A 27017-nucleotide genomic window follows, 5' to 3' on the forward strand; every position below is an offset into this window, starting at 1 on the left:
TCTCCAAGATTGATATGAGATCAGGATACCATCAGTTGAGAATCAAGCAAGCGGACATTCAGAAGACAACTTTTGTTACCCGGTATGGTCAGTACGAGTTTACAGTAATGCCCTTTGGACTAACCAATGCACCCGCCTTCTTCATGAATCTTATGAACAAGGTGTTTATGGAAGAGTTAGATAAGTTTGTCATTGTTGGGGGCCTTCCTCTTTCGAAGGTCCTCAAAAACACAACTAACATGTTTTTCAGTATAGTATACTGTCACAAGAAGCTTAGGCTTTGAGGTGAAGGTGTCCATGGTATGAGAAGGCGCGATCTGGAAGAAGGATGAACCAGCTCCGAAGCTGTGGATGAAGAAGCTTCGGCTTAGCATAAGGACGGTGGTGGAGAATGAAACCGACCTAAAGGGGAAAAGACTGCTTAGTCCTCGACAGCTTACCTTCTGGCTAACAGTAAATGTTAGGGACATGAATGTAATTTTGCCCAGGCTACGTCCTGTGCCTATAAATAGATGAACAGTAACACCATACTGTTCACGCTAACTTGTAATCACTCACGCGCCACTCCTGCCTTTTTACCTTCTATCAATTCAAAGGTACAAATGTAATTCAAATATCGTTGATGTTTGTTTATGTTTATATAATGAGAATGTGAATAGTCCAATGATTTGAAATGTTTTTTCATGTTCCCTTTGCGTTTCATATGTCTTTGTTTACATCCTTGCCTATTAAAATGATGAAGATATGCCCTTCTTGACCTTCGTCTAGAGACCATTATACCCTAAAGGAGATAATGCTTCGAAGGACGAAGGTCACTAATCAATAACAAATGTGTTGCTTTGTTCTTGATGTATAGCATCTGAGAACAAGGACCAACATTGGCACCCACCTCCAGTGAACTCATTCGACCACCTTCGGCAAGCTTTGACCTTCGTCATGCCACCGAAGAAGACAGTAGGGCCAGGGGCTCTACTGCAGCCACAGGACGTTAATCAGGAGACGCTACGCGAAGCTAGGAGCCAGAAGAGGAAGGCTACCAGCCCAACACCTCAGGAGGAGGAGTTGGATCAAGAAATCAGGGACCTCGAAGCTATCCATCAACAGGTTCAAAAGAAGAAGGAAAAAAATTCTTCGTCTCGCCGATCTTCAGAGGAAAATTGATGAGGCCGCTGAAGAAATGTGTCACCTTACCAAGGATGATCAAGACCGAATGCCTCAACACAAAGAGCTTCGTCAAGATAATTCATACAATGATGATGAATGGTATGATGATTTTCATCATGACAATTTTGCTTTTGATGATGCTTCTCCTTTGGCAACAGAGTTGCAGGCTACCCCATGGCCCCCATCATACAAGCCACCTCGGCTTCCTATGTATGATGGGCATTCAGATACTAAGTAGTTCCTAATGAGCTATGAGGCAACCATATCTTCATATGGGGGCAATACTGCAGTCATGGCGAAATCCTTCATCATGGCAGTAAAAAACGTAGCACAAACTTGGTACTCGTCTCTCCGGCCAGGGACAATCACATCATGGCAAAAGCTCAAGGATATGCTAATCACTAGCTTCCAAGGCTTTCAGATGAAGCCAGTCACTGCTCAGGCTCTGTTTCAGTGCACGCAAGACCATGAGGAGTACCTTCAGGCGTGTGTTCGAAGGTTCCTGCGTCTGAGAGCACAAGCGCCTGCAGTGCCCAATGAAATTGTCATTGAGGCTATGATCAAGGAGCTTTGGCCAGGACCTACAGCTCAGTATTTTGCCAGGAAGCCCCCACAAACCATGGAGAAGCTTCTTCAGAAGATGGATGAGTATATTCGGGCTTATAATGATTTCCGCCAAAGAAGGAGGAAGCATACAGGTTTTCTGAGATGACCAGGGGCTTCGGATGAAGAATTCACCCCAGGCATGTCAGGTCGATCCACAATTCCAACCCAAGTGATGACAGAGGAAGTCAACCCCAAAGGCAACAACACAGCTCCCAGTCTTCAGGGCCACAACAAAGGTCCTTCACGCCACCAGCCCCAAGAGGTAGAGGGGGCAGAAGCTTCGGAGGAAGATACGGAGATCAGCCCAGAAGGCTATATTGCTTGTTCTGCGGTGAAGACAAGGGCCACACCACAAGAACATGTCAAGTCACTATTCAGAAGCAAAAGGAGATTGCCAAAGCTGAGGCACGACAGAGTCAGTCGAAGCAGATCTGAGAGCTGAGTTTTGAAGTGGGGGATTTTGTCTACCTGAAGGTATCACCTATCAGAGGAGTTAGAAGGTTCGGAGTCAAAGGCAAGCTAGCACATCAATATGTTGGTCCGTACCAAATTCTCACAAAGCATGGAGAAGTGGTCTATCAGCTCAGTTTGCTAGGAGATTTGTTAGCGGTGCATGATGTCTTCCATGTGTTTCAGTTGAAGATGTGTCTGCGTGTGCGAGAGGAGTAGTTGCGAGTGGAAGGTCTAGAAGTTCAAGAAGACTTGAACTACATAGAGAAGCCAATGCAGATTCTGGAGACTGCAGACAGGGTCACCCGGAGGAACACTATCAGGATGTGCTAAGTCAGATGGGGTCACCATTCTAAGGAAGAAACAACTTGGGAGCGTGAAGATGATCTGATGGCCAAGTATCCCGAGCTCTTTGTTGGCCAACCCTCAATCTCGAGGGCGAGATTCTTTTAAGGGGGATAGGTTTGTAACACCCTGAATTATTTGGTATAAAATTTTCTCCTCTAATATCCGCCAAATTCAGGTGTTACTTTCTCCTCCTTTTTCTTCTCGTTCTGTTTTATCTTCTATAAGCGGTGGGAGTCATTTGATAGTATCTAAAACCCTAAAGAGGTATCGTTGTTGCATCATGCTGGAGTGCACTTATTCCTATTTGGCGTATTGCCTTGGTATGCATCTACTTATTTCTTTAGAACCTTTTTTCTCGCATATAAACTTGATTAGAAAATAATAGAAAAGAGTAAGAAAAATAAGAAAAATGGATAAGAAAAAAGAAGCCCAAACTCTCCATCCATCCCACTCCCCTCCCTGGGCCCGTGGCCTGATCGACCCGCGCGCGCTCCCCCGGCCCCGCGCCCACGCGCGTGAGCGCGTCGCGCAGCCGCACCCGGTTGTGCAGCTGTCGTGGCCTGCCGATGGGGCCCGCCAGCCAGGCGGCTCCTTACCCAAACGCCTCGACGAGAAAAAGGGGGCAACATGCCCCCATGAACCGCCTCGCGCCCAACCTCCCTCTAGCGCCCCACTCCCTCACGCCCTTGCCGTCGTCTGGGGTCGTGCTCGCCCAGAACTCCCATCGGCACCGTCGTTCGTCGTCGAGGTACGCCTCTCGCCTTCTCCTTATTCCCACCGTTGTTTCCCCTTTGTTGGTGTGGCCGTCATAGCCATAACTCGTGACGCGGCCCCCTCATCCCCCTTCCCGACGCGGCCATGGCGCTCGCGACCTAGCTCATGGCCATGGTTCTCGCAGCCCAGAGCTCGCGGTGCGACCCCCTTCGTCCCCCTTCCTGGCCCAGCATGGCGCGGCCAGGGCGCTCGCGGCCTGGCGTGCGGCCGCGGCATGGCCCGTCGTTCATGGCCAGCGTGGCCGGCTTGGCCTGCGGCGCGTCGGCGCGTGGCTCACAGCCCGGCCTCTCCCCCCGGTGCGGCTTGGACCCGGCGTGATCCCTGCGCGCCCTATCCCCGTGCACGCAGCCCCAACGCGCGTCGTACCGTTTTAAATTCTGTTCAAGTAGCGTGTGGTGTCGCACGCTTCGCCACGCGACAATCCTTTTCAATTCCATTTAAATCACGCGTTGTGTCGCGCGCTTTGCCGCGCGACAACCCTTTTATTTCACCTAGAATTGTGTATATTAATTTAAGTGTGTAGTATAATGACGATTAATCAAATACCGAACTAATTAGGACCTAGTGCCGATTTTATTCATGCATTGCACGGTTATCAATTAATATGATTACTTTTATATAAATGTTTTAGTCCATAGCTGTCTAACGTAATTGCTATGTCTCTCGACCATAGCCTCGACCGTTGTAGTTTCTTTTCTCGCATAGTCGTTGATGCGAGTCTCACGCCACATGTCTGTTTAGTTGTTATATTTTATTGTGTGATGCATTGTTTCTTTATATGTTAAGAATGTGGAATGTATGTTTGAACTCGTATAGATAACGGTCTATTGGCGGAGTCCGGAGGAGTTGCAGGCGAAGACCTTGAGTAGAAGCTGGTTGGTGAAGGCAAGTGTCCTCTGACCTATCTATGTCCTATACATTTTATAATTCATCTCCCCGCTTTTACATAATTTATACATAAGGATTGACTAGTCTTTGTTTATCATGTCCTTGTTCACCTATTTGAGTTGGATCATTTTTGGATTAGCTCTATGCTAGCGCTTTACTTTGATCAATGAACATAATGAGATTATTTATGATACGGAGTTTACTTTTGATTATGATGATGGCTTTGTGACATTTAAGGTGGGCTCGAGTGGTTTCTCGAGTGCCTCTCCGTGAGGTCTGGTTCGTTGGATGACCACCTAGGAAAACAGTACAACCATGAGGGTGGTACAGGACACCCTTAGCTAATTAATTAGAGGAACTGAGGTGTAGTTTGCTTCGCCGTTGTGCCGTCAATGGGGCTCGATTTATGTGGCTTGCTCTGCCTAGGGTGGTTTGCCCCTTGGGAAGGAGTGCGTCACATTTAGGAAACCTAATGGGCGGCTACAACCTCAGGGAATCTTTGTAAAGGCTTCATAGTGAATCCCTATCCATTCACCTCAGGAGTGAACAAGGGTCTTGCAAGCCTGAGCTAGAGAGGGAATCACGACTCGTGGGTAAAGTGTGCAACATATGCAGATTGTTATGAAACTGATATATCAGTCGTGCTCACAATTATGAGCGGCATTGGGAGCACCTTTGACTAGAGATACTATGATTGCAGATGATGATGAGCATAATTATGGTTTTAATGGTGATGATCTTGATTATGGTTTCTGGCATTCTTTCTGTTTGGAAGTTGTACTTTTGAGTTAATAACTTGGGTTTAATGCTAAAACATGGCTCTCTACTAGTAATAATTACTTGACCAACTAAATGCAATCGCTCTTAGCTTCACCCCACATATAGCTAGTCCACCTCAGCCAAATGGGCATTTGCTGAGTACGTTGATGTGTATTCATCCTTGCTTTACAACACCAAAACCACTAGGTTGTCCACATTGCAACCACTGCTTAGGAGAAGATGGAGTCCCAATGGAGGATTTCTAGGAGTTTCAAGACTATGATGAGTTGTAGGCGCGGGTTAGCGGCAAACCCCCAGTCGGCTGCCTGTGAAGGCCGTGTGTTGCTATGTTTCGTTTTCGTACTTCGATTTATGTTTAAGACTATGTGGGTGTCTCGGGCATCATGACATAATCAAATTAATACATGTTTATGTTATTATTTGAGCACTGTGTGATGATGTCCAACTATGTAACTGTCGTGTACGTGAATTGCTGATCCTGGCACGTACATGGTTCGCATTCGGTTTGCCTTCTAAAACCAGGTGTGACACTCGTCCCTAGAAGGACTTCTACCTTTGTGACGGTGGCGGCCTATTCGCCGACCATGGGGGCTCTTGCCGTTGCGGCGTCCCTATTTGTCTGGAAGCAAGAGAAGTTGTCTTCATCCCATCCTCGAGGAAGGTAGCGGTGGTAGCATTAGCGAATGAGGGCGATGTGACGACACATCTAGGATGAGTAGTGGTAATGTGTGAGCAGCAGGGGGCGCAGCTGACCCTGAGGAAAGAACAAGAGGAAGTAGAAGACGAGGAGGAGGACGAGATGGTGCGATGCTCGTTGCCATGATCACTGGTCCTGCAGTGGTGTGAGTTGGACCTTGCGATGACCATGACCATGAAGATAATAGAGGGGTCCATGACGGCCATTGGGTGCTTATAGGTCACAGCGGGAGTAGCGAATGGGAGGAGGCACGTGTCGCTGATGGTGTCTTTGATTGGAGAGGGGGGACTATTAGTGGTAGTGGTGGTGCCCCTTGTCAGTAAGAAATTTATCAAATCAGGGCAGGGTTCAATCAAGGAGGGGGTTTTGCGCTCACGGAGAGGAGGCAGGGGCCCACTGTGGCACGGGAGGACTGGAATGAAGAGGGGAAAGGGAGGTGGAGCGGGGAAAAGGACAAGACCCTGTTGTTTTAGCTTTTCAGTTTCTGGCCACCAAAAGATGTTGTGGACTGCCAAAGGCTCAGCTTTTCAGCCAGCTTCTATAAAATTCATATTAGTAAAAACCATCCAAAATCAACATAAACACATAATCAATCGAGTCGTTGCAATATTAGGAATCCGTCACTTTCTAGATCATGATCCATATGGACACCTTCATCTTCCTCTGCACATAATCCCAATAATACACAGATTATCCTCACAACTAGATTCTTAGAAAAGCTGGTCAGAAAAAAGTTGAACCAAACAGGCCCAAGGTGAAAGTGATCAACAATAACATAGCAATAGAATGGCATTTTGGTCAAATCTACAAATGAGTCCACTCGTTAGTCACCAAAAATACCATGTGGGGTATTTTGACAAAGACACACAACTAGAACAACCTATTATAACAAGTAAAGTGAGACTCGACCCATTTTGGAGAGTAGTTTCCTCTTCGTAGTCCATTATCCACCTTGCAGTCTCAGCCCCCTTGACGTGCCCCTCCACCAATCGCTAATATAACACCCTGAATTTGGGGTATAAAATTCATGTGTCACATGAGAGCACCTAGAGGGGGGTTGAATAGGTGATCTTGTAAAAATTAATTCAACAAAACAAACTTGGTCTAATATTGAATTAGTGAGATAAAAAACCAAGTCCGAATGAAGAGGATGACCACATGTCGGCCAGTCTTCGTGCGCCTCGCGCTTGGCTTGCTCCCCTTCAGTCTCTGCCACGTGGTCCCCACTGGCGGGTCCTCCTCCCAGATTCGATCGGGTCGGGCTCCAACCAACCGAGCGCCATGGCCAGGATTGACGCAGGTCTCTCCCAGATTCTTTGCTAACCACCCACTCAGAGGCATATAAATGTCACCGTGAACCCATGCCAAGCCACCGTGACCGTGCTAAAGGGAAAGCAAGAGAGAGAGGAGAAGGAGTGCGACCGTCGTGGGGGGAATCCACGTGGTACTGTGGAGTTGGGGCCTATGCTACTCGTTTGCTGGTAAGAACCTTCTCAACCACTTCACGGACCACTCTGTAGTGTGTAGCGACTTTTAGCGCCCGATTTAGTTCACAGAAACTTGATGTTTGGGTGCTTCGGCAATGTCACCACAGTGTGGTCAGGCCGCCGTCGGCGCTTGTTGTGTACACCACCGGTCGAGCTTCGGTGACCCATCTAGGATGATGCAATGAGTGCTGGGATGGTGGTCAGTGGAGATCGTGGGCTCGGGATCGGATGGATCGACGACGATTTCTCGCCCGAGTTGATGCGCCTCCGTAGAACCTCGGAGTGCCGTGGGTAGGGCTGTATGCCGCATTGACTCAAGCGAGTCCCTGTCCGTCGTGTGTGCCTCGCCCTTCGCTTTGTGTAGCTCTAGTCTGTCGTAGGTTTGGAGCCTTGGTCCATTGGGCAGGACATCACCGATGCGGGCTCCACCACTTGGCGTTGAAATGTCGCCGCCTTGGTAGTCGCGAGGAAGGAGAATAGGGGCGGTCCGTTGGATCTGTGTGGACGGCTCCGATTAGATGATTGCATACCCCTTCGACAAGATTCGATCCTGACCGTCAATCACACGATCTGCGTGTGAGAATAGACCTTGGGTTGTTGGGCTCACATCCATGGATCGGGAATCAGACGGCCAGTGTTTGGTATCGATACCATCTCGTGTAGATCTAACCGTGGTCGTTCGATCGGATCGAACGATGTGGGGGTGTTGGAGGGATCTCGCCCTTAGACCTTGATCTGACGGTTGTTATAGCATACTGATTCATTACGCCCGCAATCTAATCCTGACCGCTCAGATTTGATCGGGCGGCTCACATTTACCCGTACCCCTTCGGTGTGACTGTTTTGTAAAAGGGCCCTCTGAGTTTTTGCATATTGAACCCGCCATCCACAGTCAGTTCAAAATAATTACTAACCGGTCCTATTTCTAGCATTTTAGCCCCTAGAATTTCTAGAAATAGTGACAACCCCCAAGTCTGTGAGGAAGCAATAAAGAAACCAAGGAAATTGATTTTTGGTATAAAATTTATTCACCAAACTTAGGAAATTCATAACTTCCTAGATTTAACTCCTGTTTGATCCATTCCGGTTGCATTAAATTCATACTAATATTGTTTATCATCTAGTAACCTTATTTTGTTATGAAACATATGGTTAAAATCATGCACTTAATTTGTCTTATGTCTAACACCGTTTGTTTTCATGTTTGGTGTAATGTTATTTTTCTGTACTCATTGTCTATTTGTATGCTTTGCTACGAGTAGCTGTGAGGTCACGATAATCTGAAGACCGACTTGGTACCTGGGAATCTCAAGTCTAAGGCAAGCTGTGCCCTTGATCACTTTTCCCTTTACCTAATAATGTTCCTATTAATCACTGTAACATGCTCAGGTTAGTTCGATGGGACCTAATAGGTTTCCCTAGTATTGTTTATCCCACACCTTGCAAACAAATGAACTTTTGGGTAGTATTGCTATTGCTCTACCTGGTTTTGAGATTAATGTTACATTTGAATTACGATCATGTTCCAGTTATGCTGTAGTTTTAATTACTGTTCGTGACAAGATCATTGTGTTAATTGGAACATGGAGCTTAACTTGAGATAACCGTGCTACCACAAGGGTGGAATGGGACGCCCTTGGCTGACTAATTAAAAAAGGTAGTGGTGGACTACCGAACCCGAAAGGGGCAAGGGCGGTAGAGGAGCTGCGGTATAGGGAGGTTCTTGAGTCGATCATGCTGCGATGGCTTTTCAGATGAGGGATTCCTATATTGCCCTTCTCAGAAACCGTAGCGGGTTTTCTGAAGCTAGTGGAACTTTGTAAAGGCCTCGTAGGACTACCCTGCATCGCCTCCTCGGTAGAGGTGTATGGGGTCCGTACAACCCGTGACAAATGGGTAACACAACTTGTGGGTAAAGGGCGCAAGCTCTGCAGAGTGTAAAACTGGTATATCAGTCGTGCTCACGGTCAAGAGCGACTCAGGACTCTCGTATGATTAATTTATGGAACTAAACTTAATCCATCATGTGCATTGCATTGTGGGTGTTATTATTAATTTTGATCTCTTATTTATTTGGGTTGGTATCTACTTATACTTAGTAACTAATAATAAAATGTTGACCAACTTTAAAAGCAACGCTCAGCTTCAACCATCTTCTTTGGTAAGCCTTACACTTCACATGAGCCCCACCCTTGTTGTACTCACATCCCTAGGTAAAGGACAAGTACTACAAGATGAGGAGCATGGAGGATGTCATGATGAGTTCATGAGAGGTCTAGGCCGTCGTCTCCCAGTCAACTATGGCTGCTGGATCGTCGTCTTCGTATGACATAATTATTTAGTTATTTTGTACAGAACTCTTATTATGTAGTAAAGATGTGACATTTGTTTCAGTACCATGAGTCATCATATGTGTGAGACTTGATCCTAGCACACATTTGATTCGCGCCTAGATTTGCCCTTAAATCTGGGTGTGACAGGTGATCAACAAATCATCGATACCACGAGATATATTTTAGTGTAATTCTCTCATTCTTAACTCATTACTTGCAAGTAGTTAGTAATTTGTGTGTTGTCTATCATTTGTAGTGTTGACATAAATTGCTCATCATACTTTGTAACCTATCAAAGCTAAGAAATTTATATCTCTTGTTGTTTTGATTAAATTTCTCTAGTGTCTTTGATTTTAGTTAAAACTGTCTATTTACCTCCCTCTAGCTGGTGTCTTAGATCCTACATCGTGCCAATGTGTAATGTGTGTTTTCAATGAAGTTATTTGGGGTGTTTGTATTGTACCTAGTCAAGGTCTCATCCTGTAATGTTTCTACTGTCTTCGCAATGATCTTGAAATAAAAAGAAGTCTGCATTCACATGATCAAAACCAGTAATACAAACATAAATAGAATTAGTGTACATGAAATCTGCAATTGAGTACCTAACATGACACGTAAACATAGTCACATACTACATTATGGTTCGTAAAAAAATTTAAATGATGCAGATGTCCATGTGATCGACAAACAAACACAAAAACTGTCACACCCGATTTTAGAAGGCAAACCGAATGCGAACCATGTACGTGCCAGGATCAGCAATTCACGTACACAGCAGTTACATAACTGGACATCATCACACAATGCTCAAATAATAACATAAAAGGGTAATAATAGTCGATTACATCATATGTCTGAGACATCCACATAGTCTTTACAATAATCAAAGTGCGGAAAAGAAACGTAGATACACGCGGCCTTCACAGGCAGCCGACTGGGGTTGCCGCTAACCCACGCCTAGAACTTGTCATAATCTTGGAACTCCTGGAAGTCTCCTTCCACGACTTCATCTTCTCCTGAGCAGTGGTTGCAATGCTGACAACCTGGGGAGGGGGGGTTTGGTGTGTAGAGTAAGGGTGAGTACACATCAACATACTCAACAAGTGTCCTGTTTGGCTGTAGTGGACTAGCTTTATGTGGGGGTAAGTCAAGCAGTTGCTTTTAGTTGGTCAGGTTATTATTACTAGTAGAGAAAGCCAAGTTTTAGAATTAACCCACGTTATTAACCTAAACGTACTCCTTTCCAAACGGAAAGAGTACCACTTACCATTACCAGAGTCAATACCAAAACCATCATTCTCATTGCCACCTGTAATCCGAACGTCTCTTATCAAGTACCACTAATCAATGGAGCTCCCTTGGCCGCTCATAACCGCAAGCACGGCTGATATATCAGTTTTTAAACACTCTGCAGAGGTTGCGCACTTTACCCACAAGCCGTGATTCCCTTTCTGCCCGGAGATCATGACTCTCCATTGATCACTACCAAGGTGACCCAGCAGGGTATCACTACTGTCGGCATTTCGAGACAGGGGGTCCCTAAGCCGACGAGTGAGTGTGCTGCGTGCCCCAGCCCAGATGGGTCGAGCGCGTGGGCGAGCGCGAAGGGGGGAGAGGCGAGGTGGCCGGAGTCGAGCGTGAGAGAGGTGGAAGTCCCGCGGCCTTCGTGTTCGTCCCGCGCCCAGGTCAGGTGCGCTTGCAGTAGGGGGGTTACAAGCGTCCACGCGGGTGAGGGAAGCGAGCGGCCCCAAGAGAGCGCCTGTCCCGTCCTCGGTCCCGCGCGGCCAACCTTCTCTAAGAAGGCCCTGGTCCTCCCTTTTATAGTCGTAAGGAGAGGATCCAGGTGTACAATGGGGGGTGTAGCAGAGTGCTACGTGTCTAGCGGAGGGAGAGCTAGCGCCCTAGGTACATGCCAATGTGGCAGCCGGAGAGATCTGGGCACCCTGCTGGCGTGATGTCGTGGCTGTCAGAGGTGCGGCGGAGCCTGGCGGAGGGACAGCTGTTGGAGCGGTCGAGTCCCTGCTGACGTCGTCCTGCTTCCGTAAGGGAGCTGGGGGGCCGCCGTCGTCATAGAGCTTGTGGAGCGCCATCATTGCCCCTCCGGCGGAGCTAGCCGGATGGGACGCCGGTCTTGTTCTCCGTGACCCGTGTCGATTCGGGGTAGGATGATGATGGCGCTTCCTGTTGACGTGGCGGTCTGTGCTCTAGGCGGGGCGACGTGGGGGTTCCTCCGAAGCCGAGGTTGAGTCTGCCTTCCGTTGCTGTGGCCGAGCCCGAGCCATGGGGTCGGGCGAGGCGGAAGTCGTTCGGCCGAGGCCAGGGCGGAGTCCGAGCCCTGGGGTCGGGCGAGGCGGAGTTTCGTCGTCTTCCGGGTCTTAGCCCGAGTCCGAGCCCTGGGGTCGGGCGGAGCGGAGTTCGCCGTCTTCCGGGTCTTAGCCCGAGTCCGAGCCCTGGGGTCGGGCGGAGCGGAGTTCGCCGTCTTCCGGGTCTTAGCCCGAGTCCGAGCCCTGGGGTCGGGCGGAGCGGAGTTCGCCGTCTTCCGGGTCTTAGCCCGAGTCCGAGCCCTGGGGTCGGGCGGAGCGGAGTTCGCCGTCTTCCGGGTCTTAGCCCGAGTCCGAGCCCTGGGGTCGGGCGGAGCGGAGTTCGCCGTCTTCCGGGTCTTAGCCCGAGTCCGAGCCCTGGGGTCGGGCGGAGCGGAGTTCGCCGTCTTCCGGGTCTTAGCCCGAGTCCGAGCCCTGGGGTCGGGCGGAGCGGAGTTCGCCGTCTTCCGGGTCTTAGCCCGAGTCCGAGCCCTGGGGTCGGGCGGGGCGGAGTTCGCCGTGGCGCCTTTGGCAAGGCCTGACTGCCTGTCAGACTCACTCTGTCGAGTGGCACTGCAGTCGGAGTGGCGCAGGTGGCGCTGTCCTTCTGTCAGACTGGCTAGTGGAGCGGTGGAGTGATGGCGGTCACTTCGGCTCTGCCGGGGGCGTGTGTCAGGATAAAGGTGTCAGGCCACCTTTGCGTTAAATGCCCCTGCAATTTGGTCAGTCGGTGCGACGATTTAGTCAAGGTTGCTTCTGAGCGAAGCCAAGGCCTCGGGCGAGCCGGTGATGTGTCCGCCATAAAAAGGGGGCCTCGGGCGAGACGGAAGTCTCTCGAGGTCGGCTGCCCTTGGCCGAGGCTAGGCTCGGGTGAAGCGTGATTGAATCACTCGTGTGGACTGATCCCTGACTTAATCGTACCCATCAGGCCTTTGCAGCTTTATGCTGATGGGGGTTACCAGCTGAGAATTAGGCGTCTTGAGGGTACCCCTAATTATGGTCCCCGACAGTAGCCCCCAAGCCTCGAAGGGAGTGTTAGCACTCGCTTGGAGGCTTTCGTCGCACTTTTTTGCAAGGGGACCAGCCTTTCTCGGTTGCATTTCGTTCCGGTGGGTGCGCGCGAGCGCACCCGCCGGGTGTAGCCCCCGAGGCCTCGGAGGAGTGGTTACACTCCTTCGAGGTCTTAATACCTCGCGCAATGCTTCGGCTGGCCTGGTCGTTCCCTCATGCGAACTGGCCGTAGCCCGGGTGCACGGTCGGGGTCCAAGCTCTCGGGCTGGTATGTTGACGCTGTCAACGATTTGGCCGGAGCCGGTTTTTGCGAGAGCAGCCCCCGAGCCTCTGCACAGGGCGAGAGGGCGATCAGGGACAGACTCGACTTTTTACATACGCCCCTACGTCGCCTTTCCGCAAGGAGGAGGGGGGGAGTGCGCCATGTTACCCTCGATGGGCACCGAACATGGTGTCTCCGGTGAGCTGCAAGCGGGTAATCCGAGTGGACGTCCGTGCCCCGTTCGTTGGGGGTCGGCTAGGGGCCCAGAGGCACGCCCAAAAGTACCTGCGGGTGATTTGCCGGACCCGGTCCCCTGGCGACGGGGTCCGAGGGCTCGATGCCTCCCTCCGATGGGATTCCGTTACAAGATCGTTCCCGCTGGTCTCGGAAATGTCCTAGGGTACCTCGGGAGCGCAGCCCGAGCCTCGGTTATGTATCGAACGTACCCCTGGTCATCCCTTGCTCGGTGTCTGAGGTGACTATGAACCCTTCGGGGGCCAGCCTTCGAACCCCTGATCAGTAATGGGCGCGGAGCCCGAGTAGCCTGAGGCGGCCATGGAACCCTTCGGGGGGCTGGCCTTCGAACCCCTGACCAGTAGTGGGTGTCGGGCCCACGCGATCTGAGGCGGCTGTTGAACCCTTCGGAGGGCCAGCCTTCGAACCCCTGATCAGTAGTGGGGGGCTCGGAGCCCGGTTCCTTCGCAGAGAAGGATCCCTTTCGGGGTATCCCCCTTCCCCGGTCCCTGTTGCAAGAGATAGAGAAAGAGGAAAACGGAAAAGGATACGAAATCGGACGACGTGGCGTACCTTTTCTGACGCGGTTATTACGGCGAAGGTGAAGCGTCGCGCGCTCCTCCCGTCAGAGGCGCCGCCTGTCCCGCCGCGGAGTTAATGCGACGGGGCGAATGGTTGGCGGGGCGGCCGTTACGCGTGTGCGATCCGTTCGAGGAGCGGGTCACGGGTGCACCGTCTCCACGCCGTGAGAGGAGGCTCTCTTGCTGTCCCAGGATGGGACGTGAGCCTGGCTGACGACGTGACTGCTGCGCCCGCCCGCCTGCCACCGCTATTACTGCCGGCCCTCTTTCGGTCGCTTTGACCGACGCACCAGGCTGGCGCTGTTGGGTCGCCTCGAGTCGCGGCATTGGCTCCGCAACCGAAGAGGCGCGATGGTGGCACAAGTGGCGGTGCGGTTGCTTGCATGCAGCAACTGGCGCGCCGGTTGCTCGACGCGTGGGCCTGGGTTCCCAAGCTGGCGTGTCAGAAGTTGGAGAAGCGCGTCCATCTGGTGCGGTTGCATGCCGCCTGCATGGCTGCCCGCCCCTTCTGCCCGTTGGTCTAGGCGGAAATGGGGGGTCGCTTGTAACCGCTGGACGGTCGTGCGCACCACGCGAGGCGGTTCGGCTTCTTCTGCCCTGAGCCGGCTTGCATGACATGCGGGACCCAGCCCCCAAGTCGCAGGGGAGGGCCTTGGAGCGTGTTGGAGAAGACTCAGCCCGTGGCGCCTGGGGGCGCACGTAGGGAGAGTTGCCTTTAAAAGGAGGGAGACTCCTTTCGGAAGGCAACCATGTCATCTTCCTCCCTTAAGCGCCGTGTCTTCCCATCTTTCAAGCCCCCGGATGGGGGGTATCCGCCGCCTCTCCGCCTCCTCGTTGGAGGAACGCAACTCCATGGGAGTTGGTACCTCTCAGCCATCGTTCGGCTTCAAGGATTTTCATCATGCTGCCCGGCTGCTCCCCTCCGCCGGCGGTCACCTGAGATGGCGACCTCCGGCTTGATGGTGGGGGAAAGCGAGCCGGGCTGCGGCCTCCTCCCCTCCCTCAGCCTCAAGGATTTTCATCACCAGGGCTGGGGAGGGGAGTGCGCCGAGTTGAGGTCGGCCCCCGCGTGGGCGGCGGCCCGCTCCTTCACTCAGTGATCGGAGGGAAAGGCGGCCGTCGTCCGTGGCGCTGGCAGCTGCAGCGTGCCTGGCTTTCAGGCGTGGGTGGCTTCGGAGCCGCTCGCGGTGCCGGCATCCGCCACGGCAGCTTGAAGAGGTTCTGCTGCCGGCGAGATAGCCGGGGCCGGCCACGGGCTGACCTCCAACTCTACGGCCTTCTGCCCGTCCTTGCCTTACGAGTTTTGGCATGGGCGAGGGCCTCCTGGCAGCGGCATCTAGCCTGAGGTCGGCGTTGCCGCTGCTTGGTCCCTCGGAGCAGAAGGCGTCGTCGTCGCCGCTGCTGGAGCAGGTGACGGCGCGCCATTCGTCGGCCTTCAGTTGCTCCGTAGGCCTTCCCCCTCGGAGTGGGGTCGTTCGTGCCTGCGGAGGGGGAACCGGAGTTCCGTTCGTAATGGCACTTCGAATGCCAGTGTTTTTTGTTCATTGCGGCTGTCGGGGCCTGAACATGTATGTAATTTCGGCACGGAGCCGTGTTTTTTCCTCATTTTCGAGCACTAAGTCTCGCCTGTTGATTATCTGAACCGCTTTACCAAGCATGAGTCGCCCCGTGTCAAGGTGACGGGTGAGTTATCCGTATCCCGGAGGCGTAGGAATCCCTCGGCCCGTTCGGCCTTGTTGTCTGGGGTTCCTCTAGCTTAGTTAAAGAGACCCCTCGGCTGCCCTTCGGTGGACCGAGGCCAGGGGTAGCGATATCAGTATGAACAGAGGCGGAGTTGGCTCGAGAATGGGAACCTGGTTGGCCGGAGCCTAGCCGTGTTGTCCGTCAGCGGAGCCGACGCCGAAGTCGATCAGTCGAGACCTCGGGTCGGGCTGGCGCCCTTGGAAGCCGGTTGACCGAGGCCCCAGGGGTAACCGGTCGAGCCGCCTGCTCGGGCCGGATTCCCGGAGGAGTCCCTGGGCCGCGTCACCGCCCGAGGCTGGGTCGGGCTTTGCTGAAGACGTCGTCGATGCCGAGGGTGCTACGGCTCCCTTCAGCGTGAAGACCCGAGCCTGCAGGATCAGATCATCTTGTAGCGTGTGCTTTCTGCGGCCGCCGAGGCCAGAAAAAACACACCCTCGCCACGCTTGCGAAGCTGCGCCTTTTTTCCTCTTGTTTCGAGCATCTGGACTCTGTCGGTAACAGGGATGTTTGTGTGAGCGAGAGTTGCTTTTCGCGGAAGGGACGAGTGAGGTATCCGTATCCCAGAGGCGTGGGAATCCCTCGGCTCGGTCGGCCTTGCCGCTTACGCGTACTTTCACCCGTCCATGAGGCCCTGTCCCTGACTTAGTCGAGAAAGCTTGAAGGACTGCTTCGGCAGGAGAGCTTCCGAACGTGAAGACTTGTTCGGTCCACGGAGTCGCTTTATCCGAGCGCAAGTTACTTATCGCAGAAGGTGATGGGTGAGGTATCCGTATCCCGGAGGCGTAGGAGTCCCTCGGCTCGGTCAGCCTTGGCTGCTTACGTGTACTCCGTCGTTTCCAGGATCCGCTTTCCGAAGTAGTCAAGAAGCACGAAAGAAATCTTGCTAAAAAGAGATCCTTTTTTGAGGAAAAATTCGACGCAGAGGGGGTCTCCCCCCTTTTAGCCCCCGAGGGAGGGTCGGGCTTTGCCGAGGCTAGGCCGACCCTTCCTTGACGACTAAACTTTGCGTAGGCGCGAGGTATATGAACAACTTGAAAACATCTTAAGGGTAGAAGCGACTTAGCTGTTTGATGTTCCAAGCGTTGCCGTAGATCTCGCCTTGATGGTTGGCCAGCTTGTATGTTCCGGGCTTCAGAACTTTGGCGATGACGAATGGCCCTTCCCAGGGGGGCGTGAGCTTGTGCCTCCCTTGGGCGTCTTGCCGCAGCCGAAGCACCAGATCGCCCACCTGGAGTTCTCGGGACCGGACCCCTCGGGCGTGGTAGCGTCGCAGGGACTGTTGGTACCGCGCCGAGTGTAGTAAGGCCCTGTCCCGAGCTTCCTCCAGCTGGTCCAGCGATTCCTCTCGGCTAGCTTGGTTGCTTTGTTTGGTGTAGGCCCTCGCCCTCGGGGAGCCGTATTCCAGGTCAGTGGGCAAGATAGCTTCAGCCCCGTAGACCAGGAAAAACGGCGTGAAGCCCGTGGCACGACTCGGCGTCGTCCTTAGGCTCCAGACCACTGAGGGGAGTTCCTTCATCCATCGCTTGCCGAATTTGTTGAGGTCGTTGTAGATCCGAGGCTTGAGCCCTTGTAGAATCATGTCGTTGGCACGCTCTACTTGCCCATTCGACATGGGATGAGCCACGGCGGCCCAGTCCACCCGGATATGGTGATCCTCGCAAAAATCCAAGAATTTTTTGCCGGTGAACTGGGTGCCGTTGTCGGTGATGATGGAGTTCGGGACCCCGAAGCGATGGATGATGTTGGTGAAGAACGCCACCGCCTGCTCGGACCTGATGCTGTTCAGAGGTCGGACCTCGATCCACTTGGAGAATTTGTCGATGGCGACCAGCAGGTGCGTGTAGCCCCCGGGCGCCTTCTGCAAGGGACCGACGAGGTCCAGACCCCATACAGCGAAGGGCCAAGTGACGGGTATTGTCTGCAGAGCCTGAGCGGGCAGGTGCGTCCGCTTCGCATAGAATTGGCACCCTTCGCAGGTGCGGACAATTCTAGTGGCGTCAGCCACCGCCGTTGGCCAGTAGAAGCCTTGCCGGAAAGCATTTCCGACAAGGGCTCGGGGCGCTGCGTGGTGGCCGCAAGCCCCTGAGTGTATTTCTTGCAGCAGTTCCCGACCTTCGGCGATGGAGATGCATCGCTGGAGGATGCCCGAGGGGCTGCGATGGTAGAGCTCCTCTTCGTCGCCCAGCAAGACGAATGACTTGGCGCGTCGCGCTACCCGCCGAGCCTCGACTTGGTCGAGGGGTAGCTCTCCTCGACGGAGATATTGCAGGTACGGGGCCTGCCAATCTTGATCTGGCGTGGCCCCGCTCTACCCTTCCTCGACGTTCAGTGCCTCACCCTCAGAGGCCGAGGGTACCTTGGGCTGTGCCGAGGGTACCTTGGGCTGTGCCGAGGGTACCTCGGGCTGTGCCGAGGGTACCTCGGGCTGAGCCGAGGGTACCTCGGGCTCGTCGTCGAGCTTGACGGAGGGTTGATGCAGATCCCGGGAGAAGACGTCCGGGGGGACTGTCGTTCGCCCCGAGGCTATCTTAGCCAGCTCGTCTGCGGTTTCGTTGTAGCGCCGAGCGATGTGGTTGAGCTCGAGCCCGAAGAACTTGTCTTCCAGGCGTCGAACCTCGTCGCAGTAGGCCTCCATCTTTGGGTCGCGGCAGTGGGAGTTTTTCATGACTTGGTCGATGACGAGCTGCGAATCACCGCGGGCATCGAGGCGTCTGACCCCTAGCTCGATGGCGATCCGCAATCCGTTGACCAGAGCTTCGTACTCGGCCACATTGTTGGACGCCGGGAAATGGAGGCGCAGCACGTAGCGCATGTGCTTTCCGAGGGGCGAGATGAAGAGCAGGCCTGCGCCGGCCCCCGTCTTCATCAGCGACCCGTCGAAAAACATGGTCCAGAGCTCCGGTTGGATCGGAGTCGTTGGCAGCTGGGTGTCGACCCATTCGGCCACGAAATCCGCCAACACCTGGGACTTGATGGCCTTCCGAGGGGCGAACGAGATCGTTTCGCCCATGATTTCCACCGCCCACTTTGCGATCCTGCCCGAGGCCTCTCGGCACTGGATGATCTCCCCTAGGGGGAAGGATGACACCACAGTTACCGGATGAGATTCGAAGTAGTGTCGCAGCTTCCGCCTTGTCAGGATCACAGCATACAGCAGCTTTTGAACTTGCGGGTAGCGGATCTTAGTCTCGGACAGCACTTCGCTGATGAAGTAGACCGGCCTCTGAACGGGCAATGCATGCCCTTCCTCTTGCCTTTCGACCACAATCACGGCGCTAACCACCTGAGTGGTCGCGGCGACGTAGACCAAGAGGGCTTCTCCGTCCGCCGGGGGCACCAAGACAGGCGCCTTTGTAAGGAGCGCCTTCAGGTTGCCGAGGGCTGCCTCGGCCTCGGGGGTCCAAGCGAAACACTCGGCCTTCCTTAAGAGGCGGTACAGAGGCAGACCTCTTTCGCCGAGGCGTGAGATGAAGCGGCTCAGGGCCGCGAGGCATCCCATGACCCTCTGTACCCCTTTTAAGTCCTTGATGGGTCCCATGCTGGTGATGGCCGCGATCTTCTCCGGGTTGGCTTCGATGCCTCGCTCGGAGACGATGAACCCTAGGAGCATGCCTCGGGGCACCCCGAAGACACACTTCTCAGGATTAAGCCTGACTCCTTTTGCCTTGAGACACCGGAATGTCACTTCAAGGTCGGAGAGGAGGTCGGAAGCCTTCCTTGTCTTGACTACGATGTCATCGACGTAGGCCTCGACTGTGCGACCGATGTGTTCGCCGAACACATGGTTCATGCACCGCTGGTACGTTGCGCCCGCATTCCTCAAACCGAACGGCATGATGACATAGCAGTACATGCCGAACGGCGTGATGAAAGAAGTCGCGAGCTGGTCGGACTCTTTCATCCGGATCTGGTGATACCCTGAGTAGGCATCGAGGAAGGACAGGGTTTCGCACCCAGCGGTGGAATCCACGATTTGGTCGATGCGAGGCAGAGGGTAGGAAACCTTCGGACATGCTTTGTTGAGACCAGTGTAGTCTACACACATCCGCCATTTCCCCCCTTTCTTCCTCACAAGCACAGGGTTGGCAAGCCATTCGGGATGGAATACCTCTTTGATGAACCCTGCTGCCATTAGCTTGTGGATCTCTTCGCCAATCACTCTGCGCTTCTCCTCGTTGAATCGGCGCAGAGGCTGCCTGACGGGTCGGGCTCCGGCCCGAATATCCAGCGAGTGCTCGGCGACATCCCTCGGTATGCCGGGCATGTCCGAGGGACTCCACGCAAAGACGTCGGCGTTCGCGCGGAGAAAGTCGACGAGCACTGCTTCCTATTTGGGGTCGAGCCCGGAACCGATCCGGACCTGCTTGGTGGTGTCGCCACTGGGGTCGAGAGGGACGGCCTTGACCGTCTCCGCTGGTTCGCAGTTGCCGGCGTGGCGCTTCTCGTCTGGCACCTCCTTGGAGAGGTTCTCCAGGTCGGCGATGAGGGCCTCGGACTCGGCGAGGGCCTCGGCGTACTCCACGCACTCCACGTCGCATTCGAACGCGTGTTTGTACGTGGGGCCGACGGTGATGACCCCGTTGGGGCCCGACATCTTGAGCTTCAAGTAGGTGTAATTGGGGACGGCCATGAACTTCGCGTAGCATGGCCTCCCTAGCACGGCGTGGTAGGTTCCTCGGAACCCGACCACCTCGAACGTCAGGGTCTCCCTTCGGAAGTTGGAGGGTGTCCCGAAGCAGACGGGGAGGTCGAGTCACCCGAGGGGCTGGACGCGCTTCCCAGGGATGATCCCGTGGAAGGGCGCAGCGCCTGCTCGGACGGAGGACAGATCGACGCGCAGGAGCTTGAGGGTCTCGGCGTAGATGATGTTGAGGCAGCTGCCCCCATCCATCAGGACCTTGGTGAGCCTGACATCGCCGACAACGGGGTCGACGACGAGCGGGTATTTCCCCGGGCTCGGCACATGATCGGGGTGGTCGGCCTGGTCGAAAGTGATGGGCTTGTCGGACCAGTCTAGGTAGACTGGCGCCACCACCTTCACCGAGCAGACCTCCCGGCGCTCTTGCTTGCGGTGCCGAGCCGAGGTATTCGCCGCATGCCCTCCATAGATCATGAAGCAGTCGCGGACCTCGGGGAACTCTCCTGCTAGGTGATCTTCGTTCTTGTCGTCGTCGCGGGCCCTGCCACCCTCGGCGGGTGGCCCGGCCCTGTGGAAGTGACGCCGAAGCATAACACACTCCTCGAGGGTGTGCTTGACGGGCCCCTGATGGTAGGGGCACGGCTCCTTGAGCATCTTGTCGAAGAGGTTTGCACCTCCGGGGGGCTTCCGAGGGTTCTTATACTCGGCGGCGGCGACAAGGTCCGCGTCAGTGGCGTCGCGTTTCGATTGCGACTTCTTCTTGCCTTTCTTCTTGGCGCCGCGCGGAGCAGACGCCTCGGGAGCTTCTTCCGATGGGCGGCCCTGGGGCTGCTTGTCCTTTCGGAAGATAGCCTCGACCGCCTCCTGGCCAGAGGCGAACTTGGTGGCGATGTCCATCAGCTCGCTCGCCCTGGTGGGGGTTTTGCGACCCAACTTGCTCACCAGGTCGCGGCAAGTGGTGCCGGCGAGGAACGCGCCGATGACATCCGAGTCGGTGATGTTGGGCAGCTCGGTGCGCTGCTTCGAGAATCGCCGGATGTAGTCCCGAAGCGGCTCCCCCGGCTGTTGCCGGCAGCTTCGAAGGTCCCAAGAATTCCCGGGGCGCACGTATGTGCCCTGGAAATTGCCAGCGAAGGCTTGGACCAAGTCGTCCCAGTTGGAGATCTGCCCCGGAGGCAGGTGCTCCAACCAGGCGCGAGCAGTGTTGGAGAGGAACAGGGGGAGGTTACGGATGATGAGGTTGTCGTCGTCCGTTCCACCCAGTTGGCAGGCAAGGCGGTAGTCCGCGAGCCACAGTTCCGGTCTCGTTTCCCCCGAGTACTTCGTGATAGTAGTCGGGGGTCGGAACCGGGTCGGGAATGGCGCCCGTCGGATGGCCCGACTGAAGGCCTGCGGACCGGGTGGTTCGGGCGAGGGACTCCGATCCTCCCCGCTGTCGTAGCGCCCCCCACGCCTGGGGTGGTTGCCTCGGCGCACCCTTTCGTCGAGGTGAGCCCGACGGTCGCGTCGATGGTGCTCGTTGCCGAGGTGGCCCGGGGCCGCAGGCGCGGTGTTGCGCGTGCGCCCGGTGTAGACCGAGGCTTCCCGCATGAATCGGGAAGTCACGGCATGAGGTTCCGAGGGATAACCTTGCCTTCGGGAGGCAGTGCTCTCGGCCCGCCGGGCCGCAGCGCCTTCCAGGAGATTCTTGAGTTCTCCCTGGATTCGCCGACCCTCGGTGGTTGACAGCTCCGGCATCGCGCGGATGAGCATCGCTGCGGTTGCCAGGTTCTGACCAACCCCGCTGGATGCGGGCGGCGGCCTGATCCTGACATCGTTGGCGACGCGGTGCTGGAGACCTTGGGGCAGGTGACGTATTTCTCCGGCCAGGGGTTGGCCCACCCATGCCTGTCCGACGTCCCGACGGATCGGCTCAAGCGCTCCTGTTCCCTCGTTGAGCCTGGCCTGCACCTCGCGGACTTGCTCGAGTTGTGGGTCGTAACCCCCCGCCGGAGCGGGGACCACAGCTAGCTCCCGTGGGATGTCGGCGCGAGGCACCAGCCTAGGGAGATCACCGTCCTCCGGCATGCCAAGATGGTTGCCTTCGGAGGGATCCCCTAGCTCGATGTGGAAACATTCGCGGCTTGGGCCGCAGCTCTCGTCGCCAAGGCTGCGGCTTCCATCGGAACAGTCGGATAGGCAGTAGTCACATGCGGTCACGAAGTCCCGCACGGCACTGGGGTTGCCAAGTCCGGAGAAATCCCAAGCGATGCTGGGATCGTCATCTTCCTCGGACCCAGAGGGCCCGTAGGTCGAGACGTCCGTCAGTCGGTCCCAAGGCGACCGCATACGGAACCTCAGTGGGGTTGCACTCGCCTCGATGAGAGCGCCCGCCAAAACGAGGTCGTTTGGCGGGTTGAGGCCGAGTCGAAATGACGCAAGATGGGAGTTAGTCGGTACCTTTTTGTCGACGAGGAGCGACATAGTCACATCGGGGACTGGTTGCACCGTCAACTCTGGTTCGAGGGCGACGTCCTGCAGGCCTTCCGCGAGCGCGCCGGCGTCGTCTTCTTGCTCGGGGTCAGCGTGCCGCGGGGGGACGGCGCTTGCCTCCGTCTTGAACGCGAGGTCGACGTCCGGCGTGCCTTCCGTCGGGGCGTCGGGGGCGTCGATTCGCTCGACGGCCGACGAAGCGCGGCCTCCCACCTGGCCTTGACGGCCCCGCCTCCTCCTCCGTTGGCGGGGGAGAGAACGGAGCGAGCCCGAATGTTGCCCTTCCACCACGCGGGGAAGACGTCGTCGATTCCGCCGCCGGCGGGCGGGTTGTCGGCCGCCATTGTCGTAGTCGCGCGGCGGTGGAAGAAGTATCATGTCGTAGCTGCCGTCGAAGGACATGAACTCAAGAGCCCCGAAACGAAGCACCGTCCCGGGCCGGAGAGGTTGCTGGAGACTGCCCATCTGGAGCTTGACGGGGAGCTGTTCGTCAGCACGCAGCAGGCCCCTACCTGGCGCGCCAACTGTCGGCGTTTCGAGACAGGGGGGTCCCTAAGCCGACGAGTGAGTGTGCTGCGTGCCCCAGCCCAGATGGGTCGAGCGCGTGGGCGAGCGCGAAGGGGGGAGAGGCGAGGTGGCCGGAGTCGAGCGTGAGAGAGGTGGAAGTCCCGCGGCCTTCGTGTTCGTCCCGCGCCCAGGTCAGGTGCGCTTGCAGTAGGGGGGTTACAAGCGTCCACGCGGGTGAGGGAAGCGAGCGGCCCCAAGAGAGCGCCTGTCCCGTCCTCGGTCCCGCGCGGCCAACCTTCTCTAAGAAGGCCCTGGTCCTCCCTTTTATAGTCGTAAGGAGAGGATCCAGGTGTACAATGGGGGGTGTAGCAGAGTGCTACGTGTCTAGCGGAGGGAGAGCTAGCGCCCTAGGTACATGCCAATGTGGCAGCCGGAGAGATCTGGGCACCCTGCTGGCGTGATGTCGTGGCTGTCGGAGGTGCGGCGGAGCCTGGCGGAGGGACAGCTGTTGGAGCGGTCGAGTCCCTGCTGACGTCGTCCTGCTTCCGTAAGGGAGCTGGGGGGCCGCCGTCGTCATAGAGCTTGTGGAGCGCCATCATTGCCCCTCCGGCGGAGCTGGCCGGATGGGACGCCGGTCTTGTTCTCCGTGACCCGAGTCGATTCGGGGTAGGATGATGATGGCGCTTCCTGTTGACGTGGCGGTCTGTGCTCTAGGCGGGGCGACGTGGGGGTTCCTCCGAAGCCGAGGTTGAGTCTGCCTTCCGTTGCTGTGGCCGAGCCCGAGCCATGGGGTCGGGCGAGGCAGAAGACGTTCGGCCGAGGCCAGGGCGGAGTCCGAGCCCTGGGGTCGGGCGAGGCGGAGTTTCGTCGTCTTCCGGGTCTTAGCCCGAGTCCGAGCCCTGGGGTCGGGCAGAGCGGAGTTCGCCGTCTTCCGGGTCTTAGCCCGAGTCCGAGCCCTGGGGTCGGGCGGAGCGGAGTTCGCCGTCTTCTGGGTCTTAGCCCGAGTCCGAGCCCTGGGGTCGGGCGGAGCGGAGTTCGCCGTCTTCCGGGTCTTAGCCCGAGTCCGAGCCCTGGGGTCGGGCGGAGCGGAGTTCGCCGTCTTCCGGGTCTTAGCCCGAGTCCGAGCCCTGGGGTCGGGCGGAGCGGAGTTCGCCGTCTTCCGGATCTTAGCCCGAGTCCGAGCCCTGGGGTCGGGCGGAGCGGAGTTCGCCGTCTTCCGGGTCTTAGCCCGAGTCCGAGCCCTGGGGTCGGGCGGAGCGGAGTTCGCCGTCTTCCGGGTCTTAGCCCGAGTCCGAGCCCTGGGGTCGGGCGGGGCGGAGTTCGCCGTGGCGCCTTTGGCAAGGCCTGACTGCCTGTCAGACTCACTCTGTCGAGTGGCACTGCAGTCGGAGTGGCGCAGGTGGCGCTGTCCTTCTGTCAGACTGGCCAGTGGAGCGATGGAGTGACGGCGGTCACTTCGGCTCTGCCGGGGGCGTGTGTCAGGATAAAGGTGTCAGGCCACCTTTGCGTTAAATGCCCCTGCAATTTGGTCAGTCGGTGCGGCGATTTAGTCAAGGTTGCTTCTGAGCGAAGCCAAGGCCTCGGGCGAGCCGGTGATGTGTCCGCCATAAAAAGGGGGCCTCGGGCGAGACGGAAGTCTCTCGAGGTCGGCTGCCCTTGGCCGAGGCTAGGCTCGGGTGAAGCGTGATCGAGTCACTCGTGTGGACTGATCCCTGACTTAATCGTACCCATCAGGCCTTTGCAGCTTTATGCTGATGGGGGTTACCAGCTGAGAATTAGGCGTCTTGAGGGTACCCCTAATTATGGTCCCCGACAACTACGTAGCCTTTACAAAAATTCCCCGGGGCTGTAGCCACCCGTTAGGTTTCCTAAATGCACCGCACTCCTCCCCAAGTGGCGAACCAACCTTGGCAGAGCGAGCCGCGTACACCGAGCCCCATTAACGGCACGACGGCTAAGCGAACTACACCCCGGTTCCTCTAATTATTCAACTAAGGGCGTCCCACTCCACACTCATGGTTGCACTATTTTCCCGGGCGGTCATCCAACGAACAGGTCCTTACGGAGAGGCACTCGAGAAACCGCTCGAGCCCCCTTAAATGCCACAAGTATAACATAAATAAGAAGGGAAACATCGTATCATTGATAAATCTCATCATGTTTATTGATTAGTGTTGAGCAATAGCATAAAGCTAAACAATAATAATCCAACCCAAATAGGTAAACAAGGACATGGATAACAAAAGCTAGTCAATCCTTAGGTATAGCTGTGTAAATGCGGGAAGTGAATTATAGAATATATAGGACAAAGATAGGTCAAGGGACACTTGTCTCCACCAACCAGCTGCTGCTCGGGGGCTTCTCCTGCGAGTTCTTCGGACTCTTCAACCAGATCGCTCTCTATAGGAGTTCAAACATACATTCCACACATTTAATACTAAAAGAATAGTACACCATATAATGGAATGCAATACATAAACAGACGTTCAACGCGGGGCTCGCAATTACGGTTAAGCGAGAAAGAGGAAATGACAGTCGGGTCTACGGTCGAGAAGCGATCACGTTACATAATTATAAATTAAACCACTCGCTTAACAGAAGGGCATTAATTTGGCCACTGCGTTTAGCATAAAGTAAGGTTATGTTCCACATTTAATCATTATAATCAGATAAAGGTGAATTAAAGGGAGTGGTCGCACGGCGAGTCGTGCGACACATCATTTAAATGGAATTAAGAAATAAACGTCTCGCCGCGCGATAGAGCGCGCAACGAGATCCCTGCATTAATTATAGATAAACGTTAAGCGTTGCACGACGAAACGCATGACGACTTACGTCAACAGAACTGCATTTAAAATGAATCGTCGCGCGACGAAACGCGCGACGTAGCACCTTAATAGATATAAATTTAAAAAGAATCGTCGCGCGACGAAGCGCGCGACGCAGCACATTAATAAAGATGAATTTAGAATGAACCGTTGCGCGGCGAAGCGCGCGACGCAGCACATCGACTAAACTAAAATTAAAATGGATTAAGACGAGAGTTGAACGCAGCGCGACTACGGTCGCACGCGCGAGAGCACACTGCGCGTGCCGAGGGCACACGAATCGTGCAGGCACACGGGGCGCGAGGCTGCCGGGGCACAGGCTCGGGCAGGGGCGCGCGAGGGCGCGGCCACCGACGCGCGGGGCCGGGGCGCGGGACGCGAGGGGCGCGGCGCGACCGCCGGGGGCGCGCGGCCAGGGCGCAGCCGCCGGGGCGCGGCCGGGGAGGGGGCTCGCTAGGGAGGGGCACCGGGGAGGGGCGCGACGGGGCGGGCCGCGGCGGGGGAGGCCGCCGGGGAGGGGCTCGCGTCGAGGAGGGAGCACGACGGGGGCGAGCTCGCCGGGGAGGAGAGGGCGCGCGGCCAGGGGAGGGCGCATGGGCAGGGCGCGGGACGCACGGGCAGGGCGCGCGAGGAGGAAGAAAGGGAGGGGGAGGAAGAGAGACAGACAAAGAGAGAGAGAGAGAGAGAGAGAGAGAGAGAGAGAGAAGGGGAGGGGAGGGGAAACTCACCTCGGGGATCCAAACTCCGGCGATCACCGTCTCCAAACCCTAGGGCACCACGGGGAGAGAGAGAGAGAGAGGTGGAAGGGGGAGAGGGAGGTTACTGCGTGGGAGAAATCAAATGAGAGAAAGAGATCAGGGGGGAGGGGGCGCGCACATGGAGAGGACAGGGGGCGCCAGGGGCGCGTGGGCCA

This window comes from Zea mays, chromosome 7 (genome assembly GCF_902167145.1).
Source record: "Zea mays cultivar B73 chromosome 7, Zm-B73-REFERENCE-NAM-5.0, whole genome shotgun sequence".
Taxonomy (NCBI): Eukaryota; Viridiplantae; Streptophyta; class Magnoliopsida; order Poales; family Poaceae; genus Zea; species Zea mays.